This window comes from Arvicola amphibius, chromosome 8 (genome assembly GCF_903992535.2).
Source record: "Arvicola amphibius chromosome 8, mArvAmp1.2, whole genome shotgun sequence".
In the NCBI taxonomy this organism is placed as follows: Eukaryota; Metazoa; Chordata; class Mammalia; order Rodentia; family Cricetidae; genus Arvicola; species Arvicola amphibius.
The window spans coordinates 103,160,014-103,179,162 of record NC_052054.1 but is presented as its reverse complement, the minus strand read 5'-3'; positions in this window follow the sequence as shown (position 1 = coordinate 103,179,162).

Genomic DNA, 19,149 nt, shown 5'->3' with positions numbered 1-19,149 from the left:
AGGTTTGAATGGACTGTGTACAGTACTCGCTCTCTGGGTGCTGAGCTCACACAGTATGTTGGTGAGCCTGGAGTCCTGGAACAGTGGTACAGTGACACCCTAGGGACTTTAGCAGGTGACGCTGATTTAATCAGGTTCCAGGTTCTGATGGTCCTTCCAGATAATCAGTAATGCATGTCTGTTCGGGCTGTATACAGGTCCGTGGGAGCCCTGGGAGGCTGAAGCAAAGAGAAACAGGAACTAAGGGAGTGAGCCTGTACCTGGCCATGGCAGAATATGGAGCCTTATTTCTGGGCACAGAACGCTGAGGGAGCACAGATGTTGCAGTTTAAACCCCAAGTGTATTATTTCTGAGAAGAAAATAAAGTTGCCAAGCTCTGCTAAAAGTCTTGGGAATGACGTGGCTTGTAAGCTGGGACTCTGCATCTGGTAGCAAAGTGAAGACCAGTGAACCAAGGACAGGTTCATCATCCAGCCTGCATGTGTGTATCAGGAAGCTGGGCAGGCAGCCCAAGGGTCAGAACAGAATGCTTGGCCATTCACCCACAGAGTCGGCTCCAGCAGGTTCCAGGACCCAGCACTGCCTCTGCTTCTGGAAGGTAAAGATAATTGGGCTCCATCATAGGACTCTGGGAGGGTTAAACAAGACAATGAGCTTAAGGCACCTGATACACACACACACACACACACAGAGAGAGAGAGAGAGAGAGAGAGAGAGAGAGAGAGAGAGAGAGAGAGAGAGAGACAGAGAGACAGAGAGACAGAGAGAGAGAGAGAGAGCATCTCTGTTTCCTCCTCTGAACCTGGGCTGAGCCCCTTACGCACACACACACCTAACAAAGACTGATAGCTTTCCTGTCAATCAACTAGACCTGTGGCCTCTCCAGCCCTCATTTTGAAGCCTTTGAGCAGGAAACCCGAGTCAGGAGACTGTTTGAATTGGCTCATGCAAGAAACAATATTTGCTCGAGGTTGGCTCCTGTGTTATGAATTTTTAACCTCACATAAATCAAAACTGCAAAAATGGACAAAGGACAGATTTCCTGTGCCAGGACTAAAATAGAAACCGCCTGCATCTCTCAAACAGTTCCAATTATGTTTCCATAACCAAATCACACTGAGATGAACGGCTGGATTATTTATATTTAGGGCCTGAAGTATAATAGAAAATGAATGAAAGCAGCCTGTCTTCTCGCCGCTAAGGCAATGTGGCTTTTCTGTCTACAAAGGCAGCTCAGAGGCCAGGCTGAGCAAAGGGCACCATGTGCCTGGGAGCCTCTACCTTCTGCTCTTTTTTTTCCCCTCAGAGATGGTTCCTGAGGTTCCCAATACTGAGTGACTGATAGAAATCCTTCATAGGAAGGCTTAAGCAGGGCTGGAGAGATGGTTCAGTGGTTAAGAGCACTTACTTCTCTTCCAGGGGACCCAAGTTCAGCTTCTGACACCTGTATCAGGAAGACAGCGACTGCCTGTGTCTCTGGCCCCAGGAGATCTGACACCCTCTTCTAGACTCCGCAGGCACCTGGACTCTTATATGCCCAAACTGTCATACACACACACACACACACACACACACACACACACACACACACACACACACATCACTAAAAATAAAATAAATCTTTTAAAAAGCGAGGTTTACAGTAGCAAATCTGAGACGCACAAGCACCTAACATTCATGAGGCCGAATCTTATGACCACAGACCCTCAATCTCCTAACAAATGTTTGCACTAACTTTGTATCTTTAGCTCTGCCAAGGAGTTGAACACTTGGAGGAATATGAAAAGAACTAAGAGATCTGCATCCTTATGATCTAATGGAAAAGGAAGATATGCAAGTGTTTGCTTACTTGGAGTTGGGGAGAAACACAAACTTCAGGGCAGCAGTAGCAAATGCCATGAGCTTCTAGAAGCAGCCATAAGAGGAGCACTTGGGGATGAAGTTGAGGGGTGCTAAGGTTTGAATGAGGGACAGAGCTGCAGAGGGTAGATAGGCTGGTGCAGAAGAAGAGACAGGTGTGCGGTGGCAAGGAATCTGGAAAGTAGATTCAAGACGGGTCGGCAAGTCTCTGAGGTCAAGGAAGGGGGATTTCTTGGCCTCCCAGGACACCAGGGACTTTTAAGGGTGTTTAAGAAAAGCTTTGATACACATGAGCCCTGAGATTGAGTCAGTCACTCACTGATTCTCACAATAAATATTTGCTGAGATCCTCACTGAAGGCTAAAGTGGCCAGTAACAAGATTGACAGGCTCCCCTCCTCCAGATCTCATGGCTTACAAGGCAACAGGAATGGACAGATAATAGAGTGTATACCAAGTGGGAGGCACTAGGGTGGGCAGGCCAGTACTTAACATGGTGTGACAGTTTGAATGTGAGATGTCCCTCATAGGCTCATGTGTTTGAGTGCTTGGTCTCCAGCAGGTGGCGCTGTTTGGGGAGGTTGTGGAACTGTTAAGAGGCAAAGCCCTGCTGGAGGAAGTGGGTCCATAGGAGCAGATCTTGAGACTTTACAACCCAGGCTCACTTCCTGTTTATGGTCTGCTTCCTAGCAGATTCGATGTGACCAGCTAGCCTCTTCCTACCACGCATTCCCTGCCTGCTGCCGTATCTTCTCCATCATGGTAAAATAAGCCAGAATAAACTTTTTCTCCCTTCAGTGCTCCTTGTCAGGTATTTTATCACAGAAATGAGAGAAGTAATGGATTCAGGTGATGCTCATTTCTCTGATGATCCAGGTGGGAGAGCCAAAGGTGAGGCAGTGTGGAGGAGCAAACATTTAGGGTAGGAACTGACAGGCAGGTGTGAGCTGAAAGTGGGGTGTGTGTTGGGGTGGGGCTACAGCATGCGATGGGAATATTACAAATGCAGAGAGACTAGGGCCCAAGGCCTCGGAAAAAACACAGGAGCCAGTGTTTCCAAGATGCCAAGGGAAGAGTATGACATCAAAGTATGAGACTGGGGGGACAGGGATCCGCAGGATCAAGCAAAGCTGGTCAGGAAGCTATTACATGAGAGCATAGCAAAACTTGCACCCTGTACAAGGTTGCCAGCTGCTGTGTGGAGCAGAGATCCAAGTGGGCACGATGGAAACTCAAAGCAATCCAAAGGAGATTCATAGGCAGCTGCACAGAGCAGTTCTGGTGACCCTGGAGCAAAAAGGCCAAGTTCAAAGCAGAACTGATAGTGCTTGATGCCATGGGTGTTGGGGAACCAGCAGTGGAGTCACCCAGGACAGCATCATGTTCCCCTAGAAACCATTGAGCTTTGCAGGTAGTAGCACCTCTCAGAAACAGAATGGTCTGCACTCACTTGAATACATAGGGAGCGGGGAAAGAGGTCAGTAAACAAGCATAGGGCTTGGGAACGGTGAATGCTTTTACAGACAGATTGAGCTATGATTCACAACACAGAGATGAGGAAAGATGCTACTCAGAGAGGGGAGACTGGAAAGGTTACTGTTAGTTTCTACCCTTCCTGACCACCCCAGGGAGACATCACATAGTGCCTGACAATCTATCATGAAACCCTCCAACACAGAGACCCTAGTGTGAGGGTCAGGTTCACCCATGAGTGAAATGGAAGTCTATCTTCTCCCCTTAGAATCGGTGACTGTTCTCTGAATAGGGCTGCAGGCAACCAGATGTGCTTTCTGCCAGTGTACCTCAGCTAGCCTGTCTGCTCTTGGGGCCTTTGGCCATGCCACAGTAGGATCTAACAGTCTCCAGCTTGATGTCAGTGCTGAGTGCTGTCTGTGGTTCCTCTGCCCCCAGATCTAGGCCAGCTGTTTCCCACAAAACATTGTCTCTGTTTTCCAGAAGGTGATCCTGAGGGACCACAATCTGGGCTCTGAGGGTGCTGATCAATCTGGGCTCAGTACAAATTTTCAGATAAAAGCTATGTTGACTTACACACTGACCTCCCGCCCAGATGCAAAATACTATGACTTTCTACTCAAATTCTCTAACCCTAATTCTCCATTTCCATTCTCCAAGGCTGAAAATCCTGGTCGTGGTGGCACAGAACCACGCCCTCCCTCTCTTCACCAGTCCATGAGCAGAGTGACCTTCGAACAAGATGCCAAAATGGTTACAGAAATAATGCTCAACCTTCTTTGTGTTTCTCCAGCTTTGCCGTTGTTTTCGTTCTTCTTTTTCTTTGGCCCTCCAGTATGTCATCAAATGATTGATTCTGAAATCACTTGAGATGACTCCTCTTGTGTGTTTCTGACACTGAACACACAATCTCCCTGATGTCTGTTTCGGTACATGACTCCAAAGTGTGACTATAAGCAGGCACACTCAACTTCAGTTTCCCTAGCTTCTTTCCATGACACTAGAACTTCCCTTTGGAGGACTCGACCTGGGTTTTAGAGTTTGTATGTCTACTCTCTTTGCATGCTTTTTTATGGTACCCGCATTGCCTTCCTTGGGTGTTAGGAGTTCATTGTATCGCATCTTGCCTGTGTGTCATCCCTGTTGTAGCCTCTGGCCACCTTCCCTCTTCTGGGTGTAATGTCCCATCAACAGGCAGCACTGTAGGTTACAGAATATGATGGTTTGGGTGAGAATGGTCCCCATAGGCTCCTGTATTTAAATGCTTAGGCACCAGTTGGTGGAATTGTTTGGGAAGGATTGGGAGGTGTGGCCTTGTGGGAGGAAGTGTGTCACTATGGGTGGGTTTTGAGGTTTCAAAAGCCCACACCAGACCCCCCCACACACACACCTGTTGCCTGCAGATCAGGATGTAAAATTCTCAGCTACTGCTCCAGAGCCACGCCTGTCTGCTTCCTGCCATGATGATAGCAGACTCACCCTCTGAAACTGTAAACAAGACCTCAATGAAATGCTGTCTTTCCTGAGAGTTGCCTTGGCCATGGTGTCTCTTCGCAGCAATGGAACAGTAACTAGGACACGCCTGGTCACCTGTCCAGGGAAACTTACATTTTCCAGTCGTCTGTTACTACAGATAAGGTTGTAGCAAATTGTCTTTCTTATAAATTATCTTTTCCCCCTAGCAACATGTGTTTTTAAGACCTTGCCACACTGAAGGCCTTAATGGAATTTTATCAGAAAACAAAAGCATGGCTATGCTTTCTGCACTTGTCTCCCAGCCACCCCCATATGTTGGCACCCTCACCTCCAAAGTGATGCCTGAGGGGACAGGCCTTGGGTAGGGTGTGACCAGATCACAAGAGCGGAGTATTCATGAGTGGGATCTGTACCCTAAAGGGAGCTCTCCCATCAACCCCTATCCTGTATGTTTCCAGCTCCATCCTGTCACCTATGAACTAGGAAGCAGATCCTCAACTGTCACCGAATGGGCCTTTCCTGATCTGGAACTTTTTCACCTCCACAGCTACAGGAAACAATGTTCTTTTGTCTGTCAGCTCATCGGTCTGTGGGGTTGTGCTACAGCCCGCTATGATGTCAGGTTTAGAGTCACTGACAGTCATCTGGGGCTAAGGGACTTCTGAGGGACAATGTATGACATAGAACCGGTTAGGATGGGATGGAGGGCACTCTAAAGAGAAACAGCAGGGCAAAGGGCAGCACAGGGCCATCGTGGGGGTGGCCAGAGCTCTGCTTGACATAGGCCAGGCCTCTAACAAGAGGCCAATCCAACAGGAACCTGCAGGTTAGTGAGTGAGGCCATGGAAGATACAAGCAGAGAACACGTCCTCAGAGGAGCCAGGAGGCAGGGCCCTGGAGCACAGCATGGGAGCAAGGGGAGGAGATGCAGACAGGGCCAGATCCCAAGGCCTGTCCCAAGTGTAGTGTGGCATGCTAAAGCCAGATCGCAGTAGGACTGTCCCCATGCCCAAGCATAACCTAAAGCAGGCCATCCCAGCCCCTTCATGCCTTTGAGATCCGGAGTCTGTCCCTGCCATCTATGGCCCCGTTGCTCAATACAGGATCCCTGAACAGGTCACCCAGTGAACATTCTAGATGCAGGCCTTGAGCCCAGTCCCTCACTGTCCACTGTGCCTCCCTCTCCCGCTTTGAACTGCATGCAGCTTGTGGAATAGCTACCTTGGCTTGAGCCTCACATTCCTTCAGGTGATTCATTACCCACCAACTCCCCAGCCTCATCCTGTACAACCGGCCCCACCCTAGTGGCCTTACAAGTCTTTCTGTGGCCCCAACCCACTCATGGTACCACAATTCATGCCTGCGGCTCAGGGAAGACATTGTAGACACTGCGTAGGCGGAACTTCATTGGAAAGAAAGAGTTAGCTGAGGAGAAAAGTTCACATAAATAAAAAAGTAATGGTCTGGGCCCACTTCACTATTTAAAGGGAAGAGGGTCTCACCAGTGTCTAGGTCATACATGAGATAAATGCTGACTGCTCACGCACACTATCTGCAGAGCCAGCTAAGGACCGTCATTCTTATCATCTTGACCACCATTCCAGAATGTCCTTTTGAGAGGCTGTAATGAAATACTACAAGCTGGTTGCTTGTAAACAGTTTATTTCCCACAGTCCTGGCGGCTGGAAGGGTGTGAAGGAGGTGTCCTCAGAGTTGGAGTCGGGTTCACAGGGGAGGCTTCTGGCTCAGTGTGTTCAGATGACTCAAGATGGAAGCTCCAGTCTCCTCAGAGCTTGGCCACTTCCCCAAGGCCAGACCCCCTAATACCATTAATCGTCTACATGACCTTGTCACGGCACAAGCTCCTCAGGTGATTTTGGGGTTGCCACCTGGGGTGAGGCTAACCAGCACTAGGAGAGGGTAGCTTTGTTCTCCCGCTCGCTGGTTCCAACCACTCAACACAGACTCAGTAAATATGAGGGCTGTGTCCAGACTCAGTTGTAAGGAAGGAATGCCGGAGGCAGGGAGGAGGGATGACAGACAGACGTCAGCTTGGGTAGAGCGGTGGTGTGTGAAGAGGTGGGAGAAGCCCATTTTCTCCAGGCCTGGGGTGCCAAGGCCTGAGGGAGAGAGGCCCATGTTTGTTCAGGTTCCTCTCTTATGTGGGTGGTGGGGGCAGCTGCACCCCTGAGGCCTGCATGTGGGTGGTTCCTGGCTTCAGGAGGAAAAGTTGCCCCACCAGAAAGGGAGGAGGGGAGGTAGAGAAAGAGAAACTGAGAGAGAGGCAGGGGCAGAAGGCGGGGGCGGTGGGGGGGGGCGGGAGGAGGCAAGGTTGTCTCCATGACCTGAGAGCACCAGGCCCTCTCTGTTCTGTTTCTGTAGGCGCTGTCCAAAATACTTTCAGAATAGTCTCTTGCCTTCTCCACTGCCCTGCCTACCCAGCCTTGACCGGGGGCAAAAGAAGTTCCCCGAGCATCCTGTGGGAACAGGTATAACAAATGATGGAACCGGAGAGGTAGCTCAGTCAACAAAGTACTTGCCAGGAAACCACGAGGACTTGAGTTTGATTCCCAGAAACTATGCAAAAAAGCCAGGTGTGGTGGCGCGTGTTTGTAATACCAACACTGGGGAGGTGGAGACAGGAGGCTGTCTGGGCTCAGCTGGCCCCCACACACAGTCTCCGAGGTAAGTCTACAGGTCAGTGAAAGAAAAGGTCTCTGAAAAGGTGGGTGGCACCTGAGGAGTGACACCTGAGGCTGTTCTCTGGCACATTCGCACGCATGCACACACACACACACACACACACACACACACACACACACACAATGTTGCCCTCTATTTGCCCCAGCTAAGGAGGCCTGCTAAGTAGAGCATCGCCTGTCAGTTCACACAATGTCGTGGACAGCTAGAAGAGTGTCTTTGGGAAGTCTGACCCAAAAATAACTTCTATCCAATAAATGTAACCCAAAAGAATAGTAAAAAGAAAGGGATTTTATGTCTGCCTCTCTTTCCTAAAGTTGCTATTTTACTACTATTATTATTTTATGTTAGTTCTTTGAGGATTTACACATGTTTACGGCATGTTCTGTGTACCATCTCCGCCCCACCACCACCCTGTTCCTATCAACCTCCCTCTTCCCTCCCTGTCACTTTCCCAGATTGGTGACTTTGGGGTTTATTGTGAGACCCATTCCTCTACCAGAGTCATCTTTGTGGCTGTGGCATTGGGACTCTCTGGAGCCTGGTGGGGTTGCCAGTAGGAACACAACGAAAGGCAACAACCTCCTGCCCTTGATTTTATCCCTGGGAAATAGTTCAGCAGTGAGAACCAGAGGAGTGGGAGCCCAGTCATCCCCTACACACACACACACACACACACACACACACACACACACACACCATGCTGTTGATGGGCTCATTCTTATGCAGACCCAGAGCAGGCATCTGGAGTTGTCCATGATTGCGATGACCGGGTCTCACACAGAAGATGGCATCTCTCTCCCATCTGCCCATCTTCTGGCTCTGACAGTCCCCTCCCACAGCATCATGTCTGTCTCCACAGCTTTGATGGCAGCTGTAGGCTCTGTTTCCGTAAGTGTGATCTAATACAACTTTGATCCGTCTTCAAGAGAAACCGGGCTGCTTTTTTTGAGAGAAGAACATTCTGCTAAGAATCCAACTTCTGAGGGAGGAATCAGCTTCCCGCTTAGCCCCAAATGGCTTTGGCCATGATTAGATTTCAGTGTGAAAAACTGGGACAGCCTATTCAAGGCTGGAAGATGAAGAGAATAGGACTCAAGAGGACCTGGGTAATTATAGGTAAGTCAGCAAACACCCCTGAGCCCTGCATCTCCATATGGAACTAGAGGAATAAAGAGAATGTGACCTCCTGACGCTGACCCACACAGATCCCCCACTCCAAAGGTCTCAGCACACTGGGGACCTGAGGACCTGACAGAGCAGTGCCAGCCCTGTTCCCACACCCATCCGCATGTCATCTTGGCTCTGTGGGGTGTTATATACGACCCAGTCTCTAGTGAAGTGACACCATTCTCACCATGGCTTTCCTGCCTTCCTCTTCGCCTTCTATGTATTAACTCTGAGGATCAAGGCAGCAAGTGGCAAACGATAAAACAATAACCAAGCTGCTTTGCTCATTGCTAGTTGCAAGCTCCAGCGGCCAAGGGCTGGGATAATCTACTGTGGTTTGAATATGGAACGTTCCTCATAGGCTTAAGTATTTGAACACTCCATCCCTACCTGGCAACACTGTCTGGAGGATGTTGTGAAGTCATTAGGAACTGGAGCCTCAACAAAGGAAGTGAGTCACTGGAGGCGGACCTTGAGCTTCATGTCACCTGCTCTGCCACCACACCATTCCTGCCCGCTGCCATGCTGTCCTTCCACGATGGACTGTGTCCCTCTGGAACCGTGAGCCAAATGACCCCTTCCCTGCTAAGTTGCTTTGGTCAGGGTGTTTTAGCACAGAAACAAGAAAGGGGCTATAATACAGTTGTACTCCCTGATGTGTTTCCACACTGTGCACCTCCCGAAGAGAAGCCACACACTGAGCAAACACCACACATAAATGCTCATGTTTGCCTATGCGTGTGAGTGAATCCTAGAGGGCCATGTAGCTGGACAGCAGCACACAGCCCATTCTCCCCTGTGTCCTTGGGCTCTGTTGATAAGAAATGATTCAGGGCTCCCTCAAAAGCCCTCATTCTGTTGGCTCCAACAGACAACTGAAGACAGACAAGCTCTTCAGGAAATTAAAAAAAAAAAAGGTGTAAGTAAAAAATACTTGTTTTTCTGGTCTTTCATTTTGCTTGTGTTTACTGACAAATCCAACTTGTCTAAACTTGTCAAGAACTTGAGTCTTCTCTGGGGACTTGACTCTTTGGTTCATCCTGTCCATGATCACCATGAGGGTGTTTCCTCTGTCTCCACCGGTGGATCGCTTTCCAAGAGTGAGGACATATCGCCCAACTTTAAGTGACCACTGTGCTCTTCCTACAGCCGATGGGACAGTCCTTCACACACATCCTCATCCTTAGACTTGTCACTTACTGTAACCTAGTCACGGTGTTTGGTAGTCTGCATGAAAGGGTGCAGCAGACATCAATGGGACCCTATGCAACTTGAGCAAAGAAAGGTGGGTGAATGGAAAAGGGGCAAAGATGAGGAGGAAAAGGATGGAGGAGAAGGGCGAGAAAAGAGATGGGGAGGAGGGAATGGAGTGGGTAGAGAAAGGGAAAGAGGAGGAAAAGAAGGAGGAAGACAATATGGAAGGAGAGGAGGGTGGGAAAAAAAGGAGGAGGAGGAATTGGGGGGAAGGGGAAAGGGAAGAGTGAGAGAAGAAGACAAGGAAACCAATTAGCAGATCCGGGAGCTCATGTACTCATCTTATTTTGCAAAGCAGACATTTCAAAGCTGCCGTCTTCACAGTTACGACATATACACTGTACCATTTTCAACTACAGCCAGTATGCTTCGAAGATCTCAGGAGAGTAATTCCTCCCATTTAGCCGAATCTCTGTACCCTTGGACCAAGATCTTCCCATACTCACCCTATCCCCAACCTGGGCCACTGTCCTTCGGCTCTCTGCTCTACTGAGGTCAGCTGTTTTAGATTCCACACAGCAGTGAGCGCAGGCAGTGTTTGTCCTTTCTTGTTTTTTCAGTGCTCGCCACCTGTGTTGTCGTTGATGTCAGGATTATGTTCCTTTTGTGGCCGCAGAGCATCTCACCATTCTGTGTATAGCCACATTTTCCTCATCCACCCACCCTTCAGTGGGCGCTTAGGTTGCTTCCATAGCTTGCTGCTGTGACTGACCCTGTAGGTATGTGCTCCACACTGTGTTTCAGTCCTGATGCAGATATGCCCAAGCCGGAGTGGTACAGGCTTGGGATCAGGCTGTGTGTCCATGCGTATGTGCATATGTGTGCTTAGGTATATATGAACACATGCCCATGTATTTTTATATATCCTGTAACTGTAATGTTGCAGCAAGCACAATTCTGTGCTCCTCTGTCCCTTAAAAATATATCCTGAATATCCGTGTGTGTTAAATCTTTAATTTGCTGTCCTGATGCCCAGGTATCGGTATGCTGTGACTCATTCCTCCTTACTAGGCGTTTGGGAACTTTGCATATTTTTCCATTTTAAGTAACCTGCCAGGAATGTCCTTCCAGATCAACCTTTGTTATTTGCCCTGGAATGAAGTTATGGGGTCAGAGGGCATTTACATTTTAAGCCACGGGTGTGCTTAGAGTAAAAAAACACAGAGTAAGCACAGCGGGGAATTTCCAAGAGAAGCAAATCTAATTGTCTCTTAGGGGCTGGGAAACACGCCCCAGGGGGGGACCACGGGAGGGAGCTGTGTCTACTGCACTTATTCATCTGCTTATAGGCCCATGCACCTTACAAAGGTTTCCTTTAAAAAGGGACTGAGCAACTTAGCAACCCCCTCCCCACACCCATACCACCCTCCATTCTTCCTCCACTAACTGGAACTACTCTTGGCCTCAGCAGTGCCCAGCGATGACAGCCATCAGCTGATCCAGAGGGACTGCCCAACCTCCAGACAGCACACAGCTAACCACAGGTCTGTGGACTTCTGGGATTTTGCCCAGGAGGCATTCAACTGTTAAAAAATCCACAGTTCTCACCACTAGCTTCTAGAAAGAAAGAAAAATAAAAGGTAAATCTCTTCCTAAACTCAGAGAAAGATTTTGTTCCATAAAAGAGATGCAGAACCATCATCTGTTGTGCTGACCTGCAGCATTTTGTTCTGGGCACATCCTTTCTCAACAGCTGTCTTCTCATTGATGTGGTTCAACCTGTTACTACATAATTTCTAAACTTGGGTATCAGCCTTACTGTGCCCATCAGAGACTCAAGAAGAATTTTTATATCATATTGAAAATGTCAAGGTCTGGGAAAAAGGCTCGGTGGCTGAGGCATTGGCCATGCGAGCCTGAGACCTGGAGCTCAGATGACTGGCACTATATACACACTGTATGGTTGTGGTAACTAGCTTGTAATCCTAGGAGCAAGAAGACGGAGACAGAAAACATTTGCCCATTCCGAGCAAACTGGCTAGCTTCAGGTTCATAGGAGAGGTCATGTCTGGATATTTACGGTGAAACGTAATTGAGAAAGACATTGGACATCAACCTCTAGCCTCTACACACACATACACACAAACGTGAGCACACATACATGAAGACACATAGGCACACATGCACACACCACACACACACACATACACACAAATGTGAGCACACATACATGAAGACACATAGGCACACATGCCCACACTACACACACACACACACACACACACACACACATACACACAAACTTGAGCACACATACATGAAGACACATAGGCACACATGCCCACACTACACACACATACACATGCACACACAAATAAATAAACATATAAATAACTATCACATAGCAGCAGGACACTTCTCTGGCTAGCATTAGAATTGCTATATATAAAGGCAGGATACTAAAAAATTCTGTTGTTTCAACAAACACTCATTGAACACTGACTGCTGCAGGGTCTTTGATCACACTGTGAGCTCTGAGATTGTGCTATTTACTAGAAAAACCTACTTATAGTTGTGGTGTGACTCAACCCTAGCACACACCTTTAATCCAAGAGCTTTCTGCTTGAATATTGTAAATAGGGTTAAATAAAGTTAACCATAGGTCAAGAGGCAGAGTGAGAAACCAGTTGACAGGAATAAACCATAGAGAGTAAGAAGGAGTCAGGAGGCTAGAGAGCAAGAGAGGCACAGGAAACAGAAAGGAGGGCCATTGAGCTGGAAGAGTTTTGTTTGAGACAGTTTAGGAGAAAGGTCTTTTTTTCTGGGATGCCGCTGGCAAAAGAGGAAGCAGATGGGTGCTTGCTTTCTCTGCCTCTCTGAGCTAGCAGGTTTCCACCCCAGCATCTGACTCCAGAGTCTTTATTGGTGAAATCGAATGACTGAAATTATGTTTTAAAAAAACAACAACAGACAGCGTAGTCTTCAGCGTCAACTTGACAGAATTTGGAATCACATGGAGGCACACCTCTGTGTGTATTTGTGAGGATGTTTTCAAAGAAGCTTACTGAGGAAGGATGACCGACCCTGAACGTGGGCAGCACCATCCTCTAAGCTGGGGTCCCAGGCTGAATGAAAAGTTTACCATGGGCAGAGCTTCAGCATCCACTTCTGCTTCCTGACCACAGATGCAAAGTGACCAGCTAGCTGCCTTGGGCTCCTAGCCTCCTAAGAAATGGTCACTATGGTCTATTCTCAGCAGGAGGCACACTCGTCAGAGCCAGCAGGAGATGGTGGGCTCTCTTTCCCCTGGCTGCCCACAGGAGCATGGCTGTCTCACAGTTCAGCAAGTTTGAGAGTTTCTGGCAGTCTTCTGTGTGATGAGCCCACAATTAGAAGAGGGAGCAGCCTCAAGCCCCAAGACTAGATAAGGCTTTGTGTCCTCAACCAGTAGGATGGGGAATTTTGGCAAGGTAGCAGGCTAGACCAGTGGTTCTTAATCTTCCTAATGCCTCAACCCTTTAATACAGTTCCTCATGTGGTGGTGACCCCAGTCATAAAATTATTTCACTGTTACTTCATAACTGTAATTTTGCTACTGTTATGAGTGATAATGTCAATATCTGATATGCAGGATATCTGATATGTGACTCCCCCAAAGGGTTGAGACCCACAGGTTGAGAACCATCATGTCATATGTATATGATTGTTTTGCCTGCACTCATGCATGTGTGCCACATGCCCATGGAAGTCAGAAGATGGTTGTGAGACACCACATGGGTGCTGGTAATTGAACTCAGGTCTTCTACAAGAGCCATCAGTATTCTCCATCCCTGAGCCTTCTCTCCAGTCCCCACAACTCTCCTGAGAATTAGCCTGTGTGGAAGGAGGGCAGAATTTCTCACGAGCAGAGACTTTCAAAAGCACTGTCTGACACCTAATCAATACCTGGTCATCTTTACTTTTTCTTTATGCTGGTACCCCCCCCCCCCCTTTTTTTTTTTTTTTTTGCAAAAGTGACTCTCTTGAGTTTGACATTACAGAGTGAGTGTTTGGCTCCCCACACCACCGTGGCTTCTCCCTCACAACCAACTGTGTCCTCAAACCATAGGTCAGAATGAACGCTTTTATCTTTCATTTGCTTTTTGTCCAGCATTTTGTTATAGCAACAAGAAAAGTAACGAATACACAGACAGATAGGAGAGCGTCACAGGGGACGACAGGGAGAGTGGCAAGCTCAGTCCATGCGTTATGCCTCCAGGTCCATATGCCAGGCACTCTATGGACAGCAGAGTTCTAACCCACCTTGTCCCTGAACGTAAAGATCATTGCTACCCATCTTCACAATAAACCCCTGAAGAAGAGAAGTGGATCACCTTCTCTGCATCCGGCACCTTTCTCCTCTCCACAGAGGGCTCAGCTCATCCTTGTGCTGAAGTCCTGGCTCTTTTCTTCCATTTTGAAGCACCAGTCTGGACCCTCTGCTGGGCACACCATGTATCCAGTCCTCAAGGCCTGCAACGCTTCCTATGATACAGCACCTTGTCGGAGTCTCCCAAGTAATTGTGCTCTCTTACATGTCCCCATGGTGCTGATCACACACATGTTACACAACTGCCATGACAGTACATGTAGACTGTGGCTTTCCACATATTCAGAGTATCTCCAGGCACAAGCCATGTAACAAGCCCCACTCATGCCCTGTACTAATACCGCCTGAATGAATAAGTTGGTCAATGACAGCTACTTGGACACACACACACACATGCATGTGCGCTTGTGTGCACACATATACACAACACTTCTTCCAACAGTGTTTTCCTGAGCTCAGTGATTTTCCAATGAGTAACTGTTGCTCGAATCAGGTCTGCCAGGGCACAGCGGGATCAGTGGGAACCACACAATGCAGAGAGGTAACCTGCATCTGTGAAGCTAAAGAAAACCAATGGCTTTTAAGAAGTCGCAAGTCACAGCCCCAGGCTCATTTTTCTCACTGTTGGCAGATGGAACCCAGGAAAATAATGTCCCTAAGTCTGAGACCACAGATCATCAGCCACCACAGCCGCTATTGAATGTCACCTGCACGCTATCCGGGCCCCTGACCTAGGAGATTTGTTTAAACTTAACCCAAAGCCTAACTACACAGCCTAGAACAGGCAGAGGACTTTCAAGATACCCTGTGTCCCTTCCCCCAACTCTTTCTCCTGTTCCTAAATCCTTATGGGTAGGTGCCGATAGACACTGCACCCAGAATCCCACCTCTACACAACTTCCCATAGGACAGTCACCACATAGGACAGTTACCACATCAAGAAATCAGAGATTTTTGTCAAACCAACCCAGGAGGCTCTCTTTGTCAAGGTCATCATCTCATGGCTCAGGTGTGAGCCCTGCTGGCCATTTTTTTTCTTCTGGTGTAGCCAAGACACAGCCTTCTTGTTTCTGATCCGTGGGTTTGTCTCTTCTTAGCCCTCTGAGGGCATTATCTGACAACCATATTAAGAGAATGTCTCCGAAGAGAAGAAGCACCAGCCTCTCCAGGTAACCACAAGAAGTCACTAGATGGGAACAAGAATGAGGGGGTTGGAGAGATGGCAGGATTCTGGCGCACTGGAACACATGACTCGTGAGAACAAGGCTTGTTCCCAGAGGAAGAGAGAATTGTCTCCTAAGAGTTTTGTAGCTCGCTTTGTTTTCTACCCTGACCAGACTTCGAGAAACCTGACAACGTAGAGAGAGCACAGTGTTCTGAGGGCAGCACAGGCGGCTTTCGATGGAAGAGCCAGTCTCAGTCTTTAGAGCACAGTGGAAAAACTGAATAAGGTGTCTGATTCAAAATAAATTGATAGCTTTGCTTTGTACCAACGTTGACCCAGAGGAAAGCGTCACAGGGGGAGAATTCCATGCCCAGCCCAACACCCAAGACAGTCATATCCAGGAAAATTCCCCAGGAGGCACGTGAAGCCTGGATGCGCACTTCACAGCCTATGAGACAGAGAGGACTTTTCTTGCTCCTTAAGAACAATTGCCATGGAAGTTTCCGTGGCCCAGAGGCGCCTGTGATCCCTGAACCAGATGCAGGTCTTATTACGCTCAACTACTCTAGTGTCTGTGTTCCCTGCGCTGTAAGCTGAGTGACGGTGGACTCTGTCCCATCCCTGCTGTGTGCTCACAGACATTCGGATTCCTGTACCCAACAGGGCTCCTTAAGTCTTGTCTGAGTTAATGAGTGAAGCTGAGGACGAATCTATGCTGTTGCAGTCAGACCTCCAGAGAACCTGAGGTTAAGCTCTGGGATGCAGAGAATGGTTGCGAACCCCAGTGGCTCTGAGAGCCGAATTCTCCCAGAGCAGCCTTCCTGGACTAACAAAGAGTTTAAATCTTAACACACAGCCATCCTTCCTGCCCGGGAGTGGAAAGAGGTGGCAAAGAATGCTTTGAAGAAGGCTATGAAACTAGAAGGCTCCTCCCACTTTCTTTTCTTTTCTTTTCTTTTCTTTTCTTTTCTTTTCAAAGCAGTGCTGTGGGTGAATAAGGCTCTTAGAAGTGTTCTAGAGACTTCCTCCAGGGATGGTAATGCATCCTGAACTCTGTGCTGTTGATTAATTGACAATGTAATGAAGGAGACACTTTTTTATCTGAAGTCAAACTGACTCAATGGCAGCAGCTCGTCCTTCCTTTTTGGAGGTGCAGTGCCATCTGCACAGCCTTTCTGGAACATTAGGAAGGAACAAGGAGCTATTCAGGATGGAAGCCCCACCACTCAGAGAAACCCAAAGGGAGAGAGAGAGAGACAAAGAGAGAGAGAGAGACAAAGAGAGAAAGAGACAGAGACAGAGACAGAGAGAGACAGAGAGACCTAGAATTTTGCACATAGGAAGGGGGAGAGGTGAGCTGTGGAGCAAACCAGATAGTGGGCACAGGAGTAGGGGGGATGGCTGGTGAGAACTGCCAGGGGTTTTAGGAGCCGGAAGTTCAAATGCTTCTTTAAGCCTGGCATGTGAACAGGGCTTGTGTCACTCAAGAGAAGGGAACCTACATGCAGCTCTGAGCGAAGGGCAGGAAGCAGCTGGGGAGATTTGGTGTTCCGTGGAAAGTCAAAGGTGATATGCAGAGATCTCCCGGAGACTTAGGTGAGGGCTTGAAATGGGGATGTCTTGCACTGTAGGAGGTTCCAGAAGGGTGCCTCTGACGCAAAGGCCACCCGAACCTGCAGGACAGACCACCCCGTTGCTCAGAAGCCTGAAGCATCTGTGGTCTGGAACACAGCGACAAGTCAACCAAAGACATGCAAGGAAGGAAGTACCACAGAAAAATGCTGGATCAAGGAATGTGATTGTCTGAGAAACAAAGAGAAGGGCCAAGGGAAAGTATGGCCATGCCCATGGCTGGTCTTGGCAGAAAGAGGGTCTCCTCAGTAATGCAAGCCCCTTGTCATCCTCAGTGGAAGTGGGGGCAGAGAAGGTGAGAGTCCAATATGGGGCCAGTGTCCATGCACGGATAAGATGCCCTTGGCTTGATGTGGCAAGTAGTGTTGATTGTCATCTCAGTCAACTCTGGAATCACCTGGGATGTGGGCCTCTGAGCAAGCCTGCAGGGAATCATCTAGAACAGAGGTCCTGGGGGCGTCAAGTGACCCTTTCACAGGGGCTGCATACCAGATATTTACATTATGATTCATAACAGTAGCAAAATTACAATTACGAAGCAGCAATGAAAATAATTTTACGATTGGAGGTCACAACACAAAGAACTGTATTAAAGGGCCACCATAATAGGAAGGCTGAGAACCACTGCTCTAGACAATGTTAACTAAGGTGAGAAGACTTGTCTTTAGCTGGAGGCAGAGCCATTCCCTGACTGGACTCCTGGGGTGTATAAAATGGAGATCTACTTGAGGGTAAGCCTTAGCGCGTTCTCTCTCACCCCGATGTGATGTAACCGGCTGCCTCATGCTTGCGCTCTGCCAATTTCTCCTCAGTGATGGACTGGGACACAGAACCGTGAGCTAAGAATAAACACTTCCTTTCTCGAGTTGCTTTGGTCAGGGCGCTTTCTCACAGCGACAGGCAGGAAACCAGGGTGGTCCCCATTCTGCTCATTCTCAGCCCCTCTCCCTGCCTTGCAAATGGATGGAACAACCATGGAGTCCACGAAGGACCCTGGGCAGCCTGCTTCAGGGTGAAAGTGGCGCTCAAATGACCCAGGAAAAATGAGCAACTGAACAGGGCTTGGGAGTTCTCAGGAGCACCCGAGTGGTAATATTTAGAGTTTCACTAAATAGAATTTTCTGGATCCTTGGATTCAGTCATGAAGGCAAAGTGTGGCTTCTGCGGTTAAGCATCCTTAAGTGGGTCTGAAAAGACTCTTGACTTGGGGCTTATGGATTTGAGAGCAGTTCTATAGCAGAAGTGTACTGTCAACATTGAGGCCGCCTCGAACAAGAGTGGTGTTCAAAAACAGAGGGAAAATACAACCTGCTATTGTTCTTCCTGTGACACCTAGTGACTCGATGTCTCTATTTTCATGAAAGTAAGAAGCTAAAATGCTCTCAAGCACAAACTACCAAGCCCATCCCCTTTTCCCTATGTGTTCATCAAATATTCACAGTCACACCCATGGCCCACATCCTGCTCTGATTGAAGGTGTCTACTCTATACAATTTGAGACGTGCGGTCCTTGGTGTGTGACTTCTCTACCCGAGTCAAGTGTATTTTGTAGGTTCAAGGTCCTCGGAAAACAGAGCAGGACGAAATCAGCCACTGGCACTGCTCCTGGGGGCTCAGTGCATTTGCCCTTTCCACTGTCAGGGTTTCTTGACTACTTAGACACCTCCAAGCCATGACCTGAAGGGAATGAACGCTGAACAACCATTACTCACTCCTTTCGGAAGCACTGGGTAATGGCGACACAGAAGAGTACAGTCCTTGGAGTTGCAAAGCCATAAACCCATAAGCTATCAAATCTTCCTGCCGTCCTGCAATGTACAGGAGTGACTGAAGGTAACGCATTGGCCAATGTCACTGGGTCACGGGGGTCAGACTGCGGGTGCAGCCCGTTCCAGCCAGCAGCCTCTTGGACACATCAGCTGGCTGGAGAATCTGCGCGGCATTCCCATTTGACACAAGCCCATTTTCTACATGTGACCCATTTTTTTTTCCCTGCGGGAAGCCAATTTAGGGAAGGAAGGCAATGAAAGCCCGGGTTGGAAAATTCATTGTCTTTCACTCAGAATGCTCCAGATGGGCCACTACTGTGGAGACACAGTCTAGCTTTCAT